The 15,754-nt window shown below is 28.6% G+C and overlaps 1 protein-coding gene across 5 annotated transcripts in view; it reads right to left on the reverse strand.

Annotated features, from left to right (window-relative positions):
* The window catches only part of LOC129611082 (GTP-binding protein GEM), a 131,287-nt gene that overhangs the window by 94,810 nt on the left and 20,723 nt on the right, over positions 1-15,754 (reverse strand). Inside the window, exon 2 of one of the 5 annotated variants that reach the window (XM_055524017.1) lies at positions 2,870-2,932. The exons of the other annotated variants lie outside the window; for them this stretch is intronic. The gene's annotated coding sequence lies outside the window, so the exon portion shown is untranslated. The remainder of the gene's footprint in view (positions 1-2,869; positions 2,933-15,754) is intronic. 5 annotated transcript variants of the gene reach the window in all.

A 15,754-nucleotide genomic window follows, 5' to 3' on the forward strand; every position in this document is an offset into this window, starting at 1 on the left:
GTATTGTATATTAAGTTATAATTATATTGAATATAATTTTTATAGTGACCTGACCGGGGTTTGAATCCGAGACCCTTCGGTTAAAGGACCGGTGCCATAACCACTGCACCAATGGTCAGATACAATGGTCACTGTACATCTAATATTACAAAAAATTTTCTCCTTTCTAACTGAATATGACACAATAAAATGAGGTAAGGGTAACGAAGAAAATATTATATTTCATTCTGGTGCAGTGCATCTATTTATAATTCACTCTAAGTCATATAAATGCTTATGAACATAAAAACAAAAGACTAACCTATATATAGACAATGTTATCCAGAAAGAGCGTAAAATATCTCACGTGGTTTTTTAGGAAAAAATTGCTCGCATGGGTGGTGTGGGACTCGTACGCCTTAGAGTAGTTTTCAAGGATTAAAGAAAATCGAATCAAAAAATTCGCATAATTTTTTACTATTAATATTAATTTTATCAACGATTTATATATTATTTCTTTTCTTTTTTGCTGTTTATACTAGTACGAACGTATGTTCGAAGGGTATACTAAATTTGCTCTACCCTTTGTAACGCTAAGAAATAATGGCCTGAGATATAGACTCAACTGTATGTTTTGGATCAGCGTCGAATTCCGAGTTGATTTAGCTTTGCCTGTCTGTTTGTCCGTCCGTCCGTCTAACATCCGTTAGTCCGTCCGTCCGTCGCAGCGATAACTCAGAAACTAATTGAGCTAAGTTCACCAAATTTTCACAAATGATTTATTATAGTAAATGCAAGAACCCTATTTCAATTGGATATAATCGGGGGTACTGGTTCGGGTAACTTCAAAATTTATTTAACGATATTTTAGAAACTATAAAAGGTATGATATTGAAATTTGACGCAAACAAATATATTAATAGGGCCCATGTCTTTAATAAAAATTGTCGAAATTGCTCGGCTCCTTCTGGTAGCTGCCATACAACTTCAAAAGTTTTTTGGCTATTTCTCAGAAACTATAAAAGCTGTGATATTGAAATTTCACCCAAACGAATATATTAGTAGGGCTAATGTGTTTGATAAAAGTCGTTGAAATTGCTTGGCTCCTTCTAGTAGCTGCCATACAACTTCAAAAGGAATTTGGCTATACTCGTATCTCAAAAACTATAAAAACTGTGGTATTGAAAAATCACCCAAGCCAATATATAAGTAGGGTCAATGTGTTTGATTAAATTCGTTGAAATTGTTTGGCTCCTTCTGGCAGCTGCCATACAACTTCCAAAGTTTTTTAGATATATCTCAGAAACTATAAAACTGTGATATTGAAATTTCTCACAAGTGAATACATTAGTAGGGCCAATGTTTTTGATAAAATTCGTTGAAATTGCTTGAAATAGGATGGCAAATTCGTACGGGTTTCACAAAGTTGACAAGGTCAACTCTATTTTTTCTCGTTTTGTTACAAAATTCGTGTTTAAGCAGCTATTACTTGAAAACTGTAACTCTGACTTAAATCATATATATTGTACATCCATGACTTCACAAAAACAGTTACGAATTTTTATTCGAAACTGAAATAGTTTTGGAGCTGTTATTAATATTTCTCATACCTAGCTTTTTAATTTGGCTTTTTTTTTCAACCGAAAACTGCACTTAAATGGCCAGGCCTTTTACGCATAATATTGTAACACCAACAAATATTCCCAAAAATTTATACATTATATCATTTCTTGCAAAAAGATATAAAAACTATAATTTTATGGAAAAAACATAAAACACAATGGCTCCAAAAAGTCTTATTTAATATAGCACTTATATTAAGAATATGACAAAGGATAATGGAAATAAGTTTTATATTTAAGAATATGTATAAAAAAATCAAAATTTTATGTAAGCAAGTGTTCTAGACCTGAAAGTGATTTCATTTTTTATTAAAAAAAAACACAAAATATTATAAAATACTTTTATTTGTTTTTAAAATACCAAAATTTATACAAGAGAATGAGCAAAAATATCTATAAATTCAATACTCAATTGACACTGTAAATACATATAATTAAGAATTGGAATTTATAGCTCTTGCATTTTTACTCAAGGTTGATTTATGGGTATAGTAAAATGCACAATACAAAGGTATTTTCGACAAAATTTTAATAATGATGAATTAAACATTTGGAATATATTGAAAGCAATTAATATCATTTGCCAAAAATAAAGGTAGGAATATAAAATTCAATGTGACTTAATGTAAGTTAAATTTTTATTCTTAATAATAGAATTTTTGCATTACAAAATCTATGAAAATGAAAATCAATAAATAAATCTGATGTGGAAAGCACCAGCATTCGCAAAGGAGTTTTTGACATAAGTGTTGAACAAGATTATGAAAAAATTCTTTAAACGCTTATTTAAAATACTATCGAAGTTTGTAACGTTTTTGTTAATATACCTAGAAAAACGTAAATTTTGTGTTTCGTGGAGTTTTTGTTTTAGTTATCCACTGAAATGATTTTTGTTAGTTTCGCGGACAAACAGAACTCAATTATTAAATTTCAAAAAACTTTTTTGATTAATTGATAAAAATATAGATATAAAAATATAAATTCGGACCATACTGAAAGTAAAAAATTCGGACTCGAAAAGTTTCCCCAGATGTTATTCAGAAAACAAATGATTAGTACCACTTATATAACGTTTGAGATATAACTTGCTACAGTAAACATTTGCTACATCTGAAAGTTCAAATTCGGAAAGAGGCAAATCGAACATTTTACAAATCTCAAAAAGAGCTACTTTTTTCGAGATACATTGCTCCCTAGAGAGACTATTTTCATAGATAGATTCTTTAAAATATATGTTTGGAGGAAATTTTTATAATCTTATACAATACCTTCACAATGTGCTGTAAACACCAGATTTTTCTTTCTTAGAACAGTAGATTTAGAACTGAAATCTGAAAGAGAAAATTTCAGTAAAACTAGTGATGCATAATTTTCATATATACATGTTTCTTATTTTATTTAATTGTTATCTCGTTACATACAAATATCTGAAAAATTTTTTGAAAACACATACATACGTACATACATCGGAAAGATGTAGCTATACATATTACATTTTCGTAAAAGTAAAACAAAAAAAAATATGATGTGATCAGCACATAACCGATCAAAACGTGTATTGACTAGTGAAAGTGTTACAGAACATTATTAAAATGCTATTTGAACATTTCCTTCAATTTTAAGGAAATTAATAAGCTTTTAACTAACATACCTAGAAAAGTGTAAAGTTGGCTCTTAGTAGAATTTCGCTTTGTGACGTCCAAAACTTCACCAGTTAGTTTCGGTAACGCCCAGAACTCAATTAAATTTCAAGAAATTCACTTAATCTCTAGTTCGATTTCCGAGCTCTGATCTTTCATAAAAAATTTACAGATTCGTTGTTTTAACAGCACGATTTTAAATTTTAAATTTCAAGGAAATTGGTAGACAATTTCTGTTGTTATATGCAAAAATGTAAAATCGACCATCAAAACTGCCCAGTTCCCGAGGTCTGATATATCCCAAAAGCTAAACTCACATAAAAAATTTCATCGAAATTGGTTTAACCGAACTTTAGATACACAAGAGCAAACACAAGCCGACATCTCTCTAAAAAATAGTTCCCACCGAAATCTCGACATCCAAAATTTGGTGCTATCACATAACCACCCTTATTATATGTATTCAATGCAGTCGGTAAAAATGAAAACTAAACTTAAGATCACTGGCATTTATAAACAAATTTGATGCATTTGCAACCACAGAAAATTAAAAAAAAAATTATTAGTTTCCTTTTTCAAATTTCCTACTTAAACTCTATGTGAGTTCCATTCCACTCTTTAAGTTATCTCTTGCTTTTTAGGAATTATTACTAAGTATTTAGAAGAATAACAAGATATTATAACAATAAAAACAACTGACATTCGTAAAGCATGTTATATAAGAAGGATATAATACAGCATGCTTTAAAAATGTACAAGCATTGCAAAAAGCAAGGATTAATAATAATAATTTGAAATTAATTTCAAAAACCAAAAATATATTTTTTCCCCTTCCCTTCTAATCAAAATGAGATACTTTTGTTTCTAATGATAAGAATCTTGTGGTTCAAACTTAAATAAAAATTTAATGTAAAGCGCTTTATATTGGAAGAGGATCTTCGTTTTTTACAAAAAATATTTCGTTTTTTGCACCATATTTATGAAAAAATATCGAAATAAACGGAATGAAAAGACGATTAATTCAATATCTTCCTATTATAAAGGAATTAATTTAAATAAGTCAATTTAGATAAAAAATTTTTTTTGGTTAAAAGGTCAATAAAATCAAAAAGCCACAAAAACCGAGAATAAAAATAAAAAGTCTTTAGGTGTAAGCTGATTCCATAATAATTTTATTGCATTGTTTTCATACTTAATTGAAATTTCCAAATTTTTTTTTTAGATAATTAAGTTTTCAAATGAAAATGTTTTTACAATTAATATAATTAATATTTTTCATAATAAAAAAACTAAATATTCTAATGAAATTTTCGGTTTTTTTTTTCTGTACCCCGAAGTCAAGGACACTTGTATATAGCTTGTAATTAAAACAAAGGTTAAGTTTTGATTTACGACTATGCTGGGTGTCGAATTATTTTTAAATTTTAACGGTTATATGACCCAGTTGAGTAACAACACTGTATTTGTGTTTTGAAGCATTTACAAAGCTCAGTTACACTGAAATCAATACCAAAATTTACCGTACTCTGAAAGCAGGTTTTAGAAACTAATATATTGTTTATTTTGGCAGAATAAAATTTTTTGAGTTTTCGGTCCTTATATTTCCGCAAATTTTTTCAAATTTCTATAAATGCAGGAAGCTAACGGTAAGTGCCAAGCCATCAAAACATATCTATGTTTCTTAACTCACAAATAGCCCTTAAATTCGAATATTATGTTACGAATCTTTAAATTTTTTTTGTTTTATTTACAAAATATTGGATGTTTAGGATGGGATTTCATACAGTTCCCATCCTAAACGTAATCAATCTTTGAAATATTATTGTACATTTATAAATTAAAGTAATTTGAAAAATGTAGTACATAGCTGGATTGTTTTTAAAAACAGTATTTTCACTTGTTGAAGGGAAAAGTGCTACATTACAAACCATTGGTTTGACCAAATTTTATTTATTTTCTTTTTGTACATACACACGCACCAAAAAAATTATCGATTCATATCTGTTGCAAAACTAAATAAATTAGGGTTAAATACTTTCTTTGTCTTTATATAACACACATGTTTATATGGAGTTCATTCGAATCAGCTTTAAGAAAAACCAAATTACTTTAATGGAACCTAAATACAACGGCCCTTATTAAATGATCATTATCTTTTTTATAATGAAAACTTAATTGAATTCATGAGAATTTGATTTGCAAATATTTCAGCAAATGTGTCTCTTAACATAGCTATTTCTCTATATATCACATTTTTCAATATTTTTCCATTACAATAATATTATCGACCGTAGCAAAAATTGTTAAAAATGTGCATCAGAATCAGTTTGGCACTTTGATTTTATAAAATATAAAAACTAAATAACATACATATTTACAGAGCAAAACACCTCTACCTAAAAATCGATAAACGAACAAATATTTATTTTTGTTAAGTGACTTTTATTCAGAGTAGGAGTGTTTTTGTAAATATTTTTAAAGTTATTGACATTTTTCCATTTCAAATACCAAATTTACTTAACTTTAAATTGAATACTTCAAAAACTATTTTTAAGTGAAATAATTTTTAGAACAAACTTTTAAAATCTCTCGTATAATCACTGACATTATCCATACCATTGATCTGCAATTTTAATTATAGTATTAGAAGCAGCAACAAATGTACCATTGACTTGTTAATGTTACTACTTTTTCTAGTTCAGTTATATATAGCTTACGATTTAAAGGTTTAACCTTTTGAGTGCACACTTGTTTTTTAAAACGTTGAGTGCACACATGTACCACTTTTGCCTCTTGTCCTTAAATTTGCCAAAAAGAGCTCAATTCTAATATATTTGAGTAATAGAAAACTTAGTTTCTTATATTCTAAAATTTTTTGCATTCGCTCTAGAGAACTGAAAGTAATTAGATAATTTACAAACGACCTCATTTTTAAATATTGCTGGACAAAACTGGAACATGTGTAATGTAAAATTTAATGTTTTTAATAAAAAGTGTAAAAATCTTAAATAATCTCCGGAAGAAAATTAGGATCACAGCCATCTGTCATTGAAAGTTTTTTTATATTAAATTTTAATTTTTACAACTATTTTAAAACCCGATTTAATTAAAATTAACTGTTTGAAATAAATAAAATCTGATCTTTCCAAAAATTTATAGGTTTATTGTTTTAACACCTCGAATTTAAATATTAAATTTTAATGAGATCGGTTGATTATTTTTCGTTATATATACGCAAAAATGTGTATTTGGCCCGTAGTAAACGTTCACTTGCTGACACCTGATTTCTTCCAAAAGTCAGAAGTTTCCGCGTTCGGTAAAATGAAACTTATATATAAAATTTCAAGTAAATCTTTTGAATATTTTCTTCAAAATGATCACAAACGTAAAACAGGCCCCCTTAAGTCCAGTTACTGAGGCCTGATATATCCAAAAAGTTGATCAATCCGTGCCACAGTCGAAATAAACTTACATATAAAACTTCATCAAAATCGGTTCAGCCGAACTTGAGATACACGCGTGCACACACGGACCGACAGGTTGCTAAAAATAGTTTATTTACACTTCCCTACCATGGAGAAGGGTATTCCCACCGAAAATTCGATATGCAAAATTTGTTGCCATCACATAACCTATCTATTGTGTATACAATAGATAGGAAAGATCAGATTTTATTGTATACACAATAGATAGGTTATGTGACTTGTATACGGTCAGTAAAAAGTTACAAGAAAAAAAATCATTCAAAAGGCTTAATTTCCCTTTTTAAAATCATAGCGATAAGGAAGGGTCTCGTCTTTAGATGACTGACCGTCAATAGTATAAGAAAAAGAAATTAATTGGGTAATGAAAGGATTCAATATTAACTAACTGATTTGGCATAACGACAGGTATGCCAGAAGTAAAAACTAAATCCAGTTGCCTAAACTGGCGATTTAAAATTGACGAGATCTGCTGTCTATCTATGAGAGATAGTTTCAATTCATCATCACAACAATTTGGAAACATAAATGGTTCCTCATCTGTGGCATCCATGTTTTTTAGGAAGATTAAAATTTCCAAAAATGAACACTTCGTAATCCAAGTTAAGATAATTACATATGTTGAAAAATCTTGATTGCACCAATGAATAAATTTTAACATACATGTCAGAAATAGAGTTAGTTTGAATATAACAACCCTCCCTAGAAATGTTTAAAAGTCAATTTAATTGAAACTGCGATTACTTCTAAATTGTCACAGTCTGGAAAATTAACAACACTAGACGAAAAAAAGCTATTAATAGCCATCAACACTCCACTCATTAGAAACAGTTAGAAGTGTGCTCATTAGAAACAGTTCCGAAACGGTCACTTCTAATAACAGAAATGAAGAACTAAATAAGTTACGAAAAAGATATCACATTAAATTACGAAAGAACTAAATAGTATAGTACTTGTTTTAGTCCTAACACATTTTAGTCCTAACGATAGTAAATTGTAATATTATCTATAATTTTTGTGTATTTTAAAGTATTTGAGGGATGAATTACTATTAAATCACCATTACGACGCGGTTTAGCGGGTTTATGAGCACTTTGACCAAAAATTAGAAGAAGTTGAGGGACGGAAAAATCTATAATTAGATTGGCTCATTCGTATGACTGCGGTAGGTTTCTAAGTATTTATTCAGACTAGATATTCATAGTGTCATGGTATCTTTTGAAAATCCTAGACAAATGCACATAATCTACCGAAAGACGTTCCCCTTGAATAATTAAAGTTTTTATTAAGTCATGCCGTCATAGAGTATGTAAGTAAGTAAGGTACAATTATAATACAAAAGTTATTATACATGCTGTGCTCCCTAAAATGCGATAAAACATAGGTATTGTCTCAGTCCTCAATTGCTTTAAAATAAGGTTAATAAAGCCTTGGGATGAGGTATTCGACGATACCACCAAAATACTCGACGGAATTGAGCTCTCCCTCCTATGATTAGATACTGACGGCCCTGATAACATTAATAGAATTGGGATTACTATTTTTAGCACTTTTCCAAAAAATTTTTTGAAAAAAGTGCTTATTAGTTTCACTCTGTCCGTCCGTCCGTGGACACTTTTTTTGTTTACAAAACTTCTACACCCTTGAAGATAGAAAGCTGAAATTATATGTACATAGATCTTTACTAGAAACTTACTTCCGTAGAACAAAATTTTTACCTATCTCCCCCCCTCTAGAAGTTATACCCCCCCAAAACCTTAAAAATGGCCTTTTTTAACTATTTGTTGCAATGAAACCATAAGCATTTTTGAAATTTTGCAAACGCAGAAAGGCAGTGGCTTGTTTCTCCTATCGTGGCATACTATAGTTAAACTTTAAAAAAACTATTTTATTATTATTGTTGTTTCTGTTTTTGTTGTCGTTATTGTTAACGTATTAGCCGCAAAAAATTTTATATTCATTTGAATCTTTTAATTTTTATAGTGTTGTTTGATTATGAAACATTTGTTCGGGTGGATTTTAAATATTTAATAAGTCAACAAACAATAATAATAAAACTGTTATAAAATTTTTATTTTAGAAAAATTTAACATATTCGACTTTGTTTTGTTAAAAATTTATTTTTTTTGTATACATGCATATGTACATGCGTGCATACATATGTATATTTTTCTATAAATGTTTTTTGTTTTATTCAGTATTTTCTTTTCAAAATGTTTGTATTATAATGAATCAAAGAAAAAATCTAATGTTTTCAGTCTTAAATAATAACCAAAAATACATATACACTCATATAATAACATTATAACCTATAATATTTAAAAGTGGCAAGGAGGAGGGAGAGAATATTTAAAGAAATTTTTGGCAATACCCTTAAGCAAAATGTGAAAAAGAAATTTGAACAAAAAGAAAGCGTATTTATAAATCCAATACGAAAAAAGAAAAAAAAATACAAAGAGAATCTTATTTAATTCATTTCAATATGATTTTCTAAGCAAAAACAAGAAGAAAGAAAGCAATAAGGAAAAAATTTACTTTTGTTTTCTACATTTCAAAACTTCAAGTCCAAAAATCAATCGCATAAAAATTTAACAAAAAAGAAGAAAAAAACTCTTAAACAAGCTTATAGTTATATTTAATAACATAATAACATTAATATGTGTACAGTATTTAATAACATAATAACAGTTAAACCACAGAATATGATTTTGCATTTAATAAAGAAAATCTTGATTGCACCCACAGCCATAAAAAGTATCAACAAAAATATGATTTTTTTAAATTTTTTAAATTCTTAAGGTTTCGAACTCCTATGACTTTATTAGCAATTTTCCAAATAATTTTGAAAAAAGTGCTTATTAGATTCACTCTGTCCGTCGGTCCGTCCGTTCGTCCGTGTGTCTGTTTACAAAACTTCTACACACTTGAAGACAGAAAGCTGAAATTTTATAAGCCCATAGATCTTTACTAGAAACTTATTTCCATAGAATAAAATTAATTTTTACCTATCTCCCCCCTCTAAAAGTTATAACTACCTAAAACCCTAGAACTGCCATTTTTTAACTACTTACTACAGTGAAACCATAAGCAAATTTCAAATTTTGTAAACGCAGAAAAGCAGTGGCTTGCTTCTCCTATCACGGCATACTATAGTTAAATTTAAAGAAAACAAAATGGCCATTAAAATTTACCGTTAACTCGTCCATTTTTTCCAAGTTTTTGATTTCGTTTTTCTTCTAGACCCCAGGTTGTAAAAATCTGAAATTTTAATAGTTTTTAGACACCGTTTTTATTACGAAATAGTTCATTTCCTTATAATATTTTTTCCACCTCCTTTATCGCCTTTTAAAATTTGTAAAAATTGAATTTTTGGCACCCTATATTTCTGAGACCTTAAGCTTTTTCAAATTTCTAAAAACACAGAAAGCTAACGATAAATTCCTTGCCGTTAAAAAAAATCTGATGTGATCAGCACATAACCGACCGCAATGTGTATTGTCTAGTTAAGTGAAAGTGTTACAGAATATTATAAAAATGTCTGTTAAATACTTCTTTCCAATTTTCAGGACATTAGTAAGCTTATAGTTAACATACCTAGAAAAATGTGAATTTGGATCTTTGTAAAATTTCGCTTTGTGCTACCCGAATTACCTGAAATGCTCGCCAGTTAGTTTGGATAACAACCAGAACTCAAATAACAAATATCAAGAAATTCCGTCAATTCGTTCCGTAGATATGGTGAAAAATATGAAATCGGCCCGCAGATCAGTTTTCGAGCCCCGATCTTTGCAAAAAATTTACATGTTCATTGTTTTAATACCTCGAATTTAAATATTAAATTTCAATGAAATTTGTTGATTATTTCTCTTTATATACGCAAAAATGTTTATTTGGCCCGTAGTAAACGTCGGGTTGCTGATGCCTGATTTCTTCCAAAAGTTAGGAGGTTTCGCGGATGGTCGAGTGAAGCTTATATATGAAATTTTAAGTAAATCGGATGAATATTTTCTTCAAAATGATCAAAAATACAAAACAGGCCCACTAAAAAGTGCAGTTCCCAAGGCCTGATATACCACAAAATTTGATCAATCCGTGCCGGTCGAAATAAACTTACATGTAAAATTTTATCAAAATCGGTTCTAAAAGTAGTTTATTTACACTTCCCTCCGAAAACTCGATATTCAAAATTTGTTGCCATCACATAACCTACCTATTGTGTTAGGTATACATAGATTGTTTTTACAAGCAATATTTTCACTTGTTGAAGGGAAAAGTGCTACAATACGAACTATTGGTTTGACCCAACTTTATTTTATAAATAAGTGCGCTTGGTATTTTTTTACATTTTAATAATTTTTAATAATTTTTATTGTTGGCACTATGAAAAAATAGTTTCAATATTTGAAAGATCTGTAAGGGCAAATGATTTACATAAAATTTATAATTTTACAAATATGAAACCAATTTAAGTATAGTTTCATAGACAAAACTGAATTTGTAATGTAATCGAAATAAGAAAAAAAAAACCCGTTCATTACATTGAAATTTCTTTTGGAAATTTTGACATCATTTATCTTTTTTGCTCTATAATAAGAATAAAATTTTATTCTTATAAAGAATAAAAATTTTCTAATAATATGGGTTTTCACTGGTTAGTGCAACAGGTTGTGTATCGATATATTGATGTATCTGTACACTGCCAAAACAACAATTTAAATTTAACAAAATTTCCTTTACTAGTGCTTATGTGCTACACAAAAATATGGGGTATAGTATTCATTCCTTGTTCAAAATTTTAAAAATGACATATAAAAGAAATTGTATTTTGATTTAAAAAAAATATGAGGTGATCTGCATATAACCGATCGCAAGGTGTATTATCTAGTTTAGCAAAAATATAGCATAAGATTATGAAAATACCCTTTAAATGCTTCTTTCAAATATTAAAGGCACTAGAAAACTTTTATTAAAAATAAAACCTTATAAATGTAGATTTGGGTCTTGTAAGAGTTATACTTTGTTACATCTGAATTCTCTGAAGAGTTCGTGAGCTGCATCCAGTTTGCTATTGCAACTCAAATATTAAAGTTCAACAAATGCCGGCAATTAGTTCTTTATATTTAGTAAAAGGATCCAGTTCCAGAGGCTTGACAGATCCCAAAAGATGACCAATTCGTCACACAGCCAAGGTACACTTGAATATAAATTTTCGTTAAAATTGTTTCAGAGCCAACTTAAGACACACGCCTTCACACACAGGCCTACAAATCATGGAGAAGTGTGTTCTAAGGAAAGTTTGAATATAAATTTTCATTAAAATTGATTCAGAACTAACTTAAGACACACGTCTTCACACGCAGCCCTACGAATCATGGAGAAGTGTGTTTCCATCGAAAACTCGATATTCGAAATTTGTTGTGATCTAATAGCCTCCCTTATTGTATGGAATACAATAAAATTTTTTTGTTGTGTGTTGTTTATGAATGTCAGTTTGTATATGAAGAGATTTGGTCGTTCATAAGTTGGAAGAAAATTATTTTCTTTTCCTTTTTTTGCACTAATACATCAATGAGTGAAAACCCAAAATAAATTTTTATATGAGTGCCCTTTTAAAAAGGAAAAGAAAAATCTTATAAAACTTGTTTTTTTTGTTTAATATCTCACCTGCTTATGTAATATTTACAATATAAGTAGACAAAGTTAAAATAAAATGTCAGAACAGAATCGATTTATGTTTTTATAATTTCTTCCTCTTTTTTTGGAAAAAAATTCTTTGGAAACTATTTGATTTATTTCTCTTTATTTTTATCAAATTATTAATAAATAATAAGAATAAATCTTTTTCAAAAATGGTATAAAATTTTTCAATTTTATATTTTTATACCCTACATCTTCGTGAATGATGTAAAAACTTTGGTATGAAATGTTTAGCCAAATGCTTTAAGGACTAATCTGCGGTATATATATATGTATATATATACATATATATATATATATATATATATAAATGTATGTATATATACCGCAGATTAGTCCTTAAAGCATTTGGCTCAGCGTAAGATTCTGAGTTGATTAAGAAATGTCCCTCCGTCTGTCTGTCCGTCCGATCGCACGAAAACTCAAATATGAATGAAGCAAATACGACCAAACTTTCACAAGTTGCTTCTTTTGTGCTAAGGACCATTGTCATTAGATCAATTTTTCGAACGGGATCGGGTAACTGCCATAAAACTTAAAGAGTTTAAATTTTGAATATTTAAAAACTAACAAAAATATAAATATGAAATTTTGATAACGTGTGTCCAATTACATTTCGCATGTGAATTTCAATGGAATGGCTTGAGAGATTCGGGTAACCGCCAAACAACTCCTAAAGACAATTTTTATTATTCAGAAAAATAATAAAGTTAGGTTCATGAGATTTGACAGTCTTGTGTCCAATTATAGGTGACACGTAAGCTTGCAACCTTTTTGTAATGTCTTGACAGATTCGGGTAGCCCCCATACAAGTGCAAAAGCCAATTTTAATTATTCGGAAAAATAATAAAGTTAGGTTTATGAGATTTTCCACTCAAATGTCTAATTATAGATCATACACATCCTTGAAGTCTTTTTAAGAAGAGTTTCGGTAACTGCTATATAGCCATAAAAGCCAATTCTAAATATTTCAAAAACAAGTTTTTATACCCAGGTTGCCAAAGCGCAGGGTATTATTCAATCGGTTCACAGCCACTGAAACGTTTTTACTTGTTTTCATTTCATGTTTATATCCGATGCAAAAATTCCAAAAATATTTTATTGAACTGTTATATAATAAAAATGAATTAAGGTTATTCTGTATATGAATTTAAAGGACATTTCTGTAATTTTTGTGATAAAATTTCGATCATTACATTTTATTTTATTACATTATGTTTCATGTAAATACTTACCTAAAAATATATAAATATTTGTACTTTTAAGGTACGTATGTACATGAAAACAAGCATAAAATTAGGTTAGCATAATATTAGTTATATATAAATTCAAAGTATTTAAAAAACTTTAAAGTAAAGACTTGTTTAAAGAGAAAAAATTTGTTTTTCATCAAGAAATTTTTTCAAAACCAATTGATAACCATTATTATACTTAAAATCCATTAATTTTTTATTTTATATTAATTGTAATTTTTGAATATAATTGAATAAGATTAAAGCTAAAATTACAAAGTTTTTCTGATTAATTGAAAGAATTAGAAAGTATTTTCATTTCTAAACCAAATTAATTAAAAAATTATTTTATTTTTTCACAGTAATCATACAAACTAACATTGAACGAAAGAATTAAGGCAATCATCATAATCTAGACGCACAATTTTTAAAAAAAATCATCTTCATGAATGAGAGGAGAAGGAGATTTAGTAAGCATTAGAATTTATTACCATAGGAATAACAAAATAATTAATTTCTACGAAATTTTGGATTAATTTCTACGGAAAATAAGTCAACAAGAATTGATTTACAACCCTGATTACTGCAACACAACCTATAGCCAGACCTAATTTTAATTACTAAATAGTTCAAATCTAAAAGCACCCATACTAACCCTAAAATCAAAATAGATAAAATTAGAATTGGCGGCACGAAACCTCTTAAGTATCAGCTTACTCCTACAATAACCAGTATATAAAAGGGAAAACAAACGAAACAAAATTCCCCGAATGAAAAATGAACCCAAATTCAGCAATTTTTAGCACTTTTTCAAAAAAATTTTGAAAAAAAGTGCTTATAAGTTTCACTCTGTCCGTCCACCCGTTCATCCGCCAGTCCGTCCGTCCGTGTGTCCGTTTACAAAACTTCTATACCCTTGAAGATAGAAAGCTGAAATTTTATACGTACTTGTATATAGATCTTTACTAGAAACTTATTTTCGTGGAAAAAATTTTTCTCTATCTTACCCCCTTTAAAAGTTATACCCTGAAACACTAAAAATTATCCATTTTTTAATTATTGACTGCAGTGAAACTATATAAGCATTTTTTAAATTTTGCAAACGCAGAAATATAATGGCTGGCTTCTTCTACCACGGCATACGAGTACTATATTTTAACTTTAAAAAAAAAATGCCCGCTAAAATTTACCGTTATCTAAAGTTCGTTTTGTCAAATTTTGGTACCATTTTTCTTCCACACCGTACATTGTGGGAGTCTGAAATTTTAAGATCTTTTAGACACTAATAAATAGTTTATTTCGTCAGAAGAATATTTTTCTCCATTTCCCTGCCCCCCCTCTCAAGTTATTGCATCTCGAAATTTCTAAAATTGGAATTTTTGGCGCCTTATATTTCTGAAACTGCAACCTTTTTTGAATTTTTATAAACGCAAAAAGCTAACGGTAAATTCCATGACATTAAAAAATATGATTATTTTTCTTAACTCACGCAATTAACCCTTAAAATTCAGAATTGTGTTAACCCATCTTCAAATTAATTTTTGCTTTATTTCAAAGACTGCATAAATCGTTCATCGTGAATATATGCAATCCTTAATGAAATAGTTTCGTATATGAATGAAAATAATTTTAGGGGTGTGGTGGGTATATACAGATTGTTTTTAACAGGAGTACACTAAGACCTCGATTTACGTCGGTACTTGGGACTTAAATAAGACAACGCATGTCGAAACGACGCAGATCGAAATTATTTTTCCCATACATTTGTACCATATTTTTGTTAATTGGTTCCAGAATGGTAAATGTTTATAATAAAATTAATTAAAATTTATAAATAACAAAAACTTTATTTCAAAATAATATAAAATCAATTCATATTAAATAAAACAACTTAAAAATATTTCATTAAATTAAAAACAAAATAATAACCTTAAAAATAAACAAATCAAAAATCGAATAAATTCAGTCTTTCAAATTTTTACATTAGGATTTTTTACTCTGAGTCAGAGGATTCTAAATCTGTAGTAGGCTCTGTAGGCAATTTTGCTGAATTGCCTTTGATTTTTTTCCAAATACACAATTTTTTTTTTATTTCTCAAATT

This window comes from Condylostylus longicornis, unplaced genomic scaffold, assembly GCF_029603195.1.
Source record: "Condylostylus longicornis isolate FDR11 unplaced genomic scaffold, ASM2960319v2 ptg000048l, whole genome shotgun sequence".
Lineage (NCBI taxonomy): Eukaryota > Metazoa > Arthropoda > Insecta > Diptera > Dolichopodidae > Condylostylus > Condylostylus longicornis.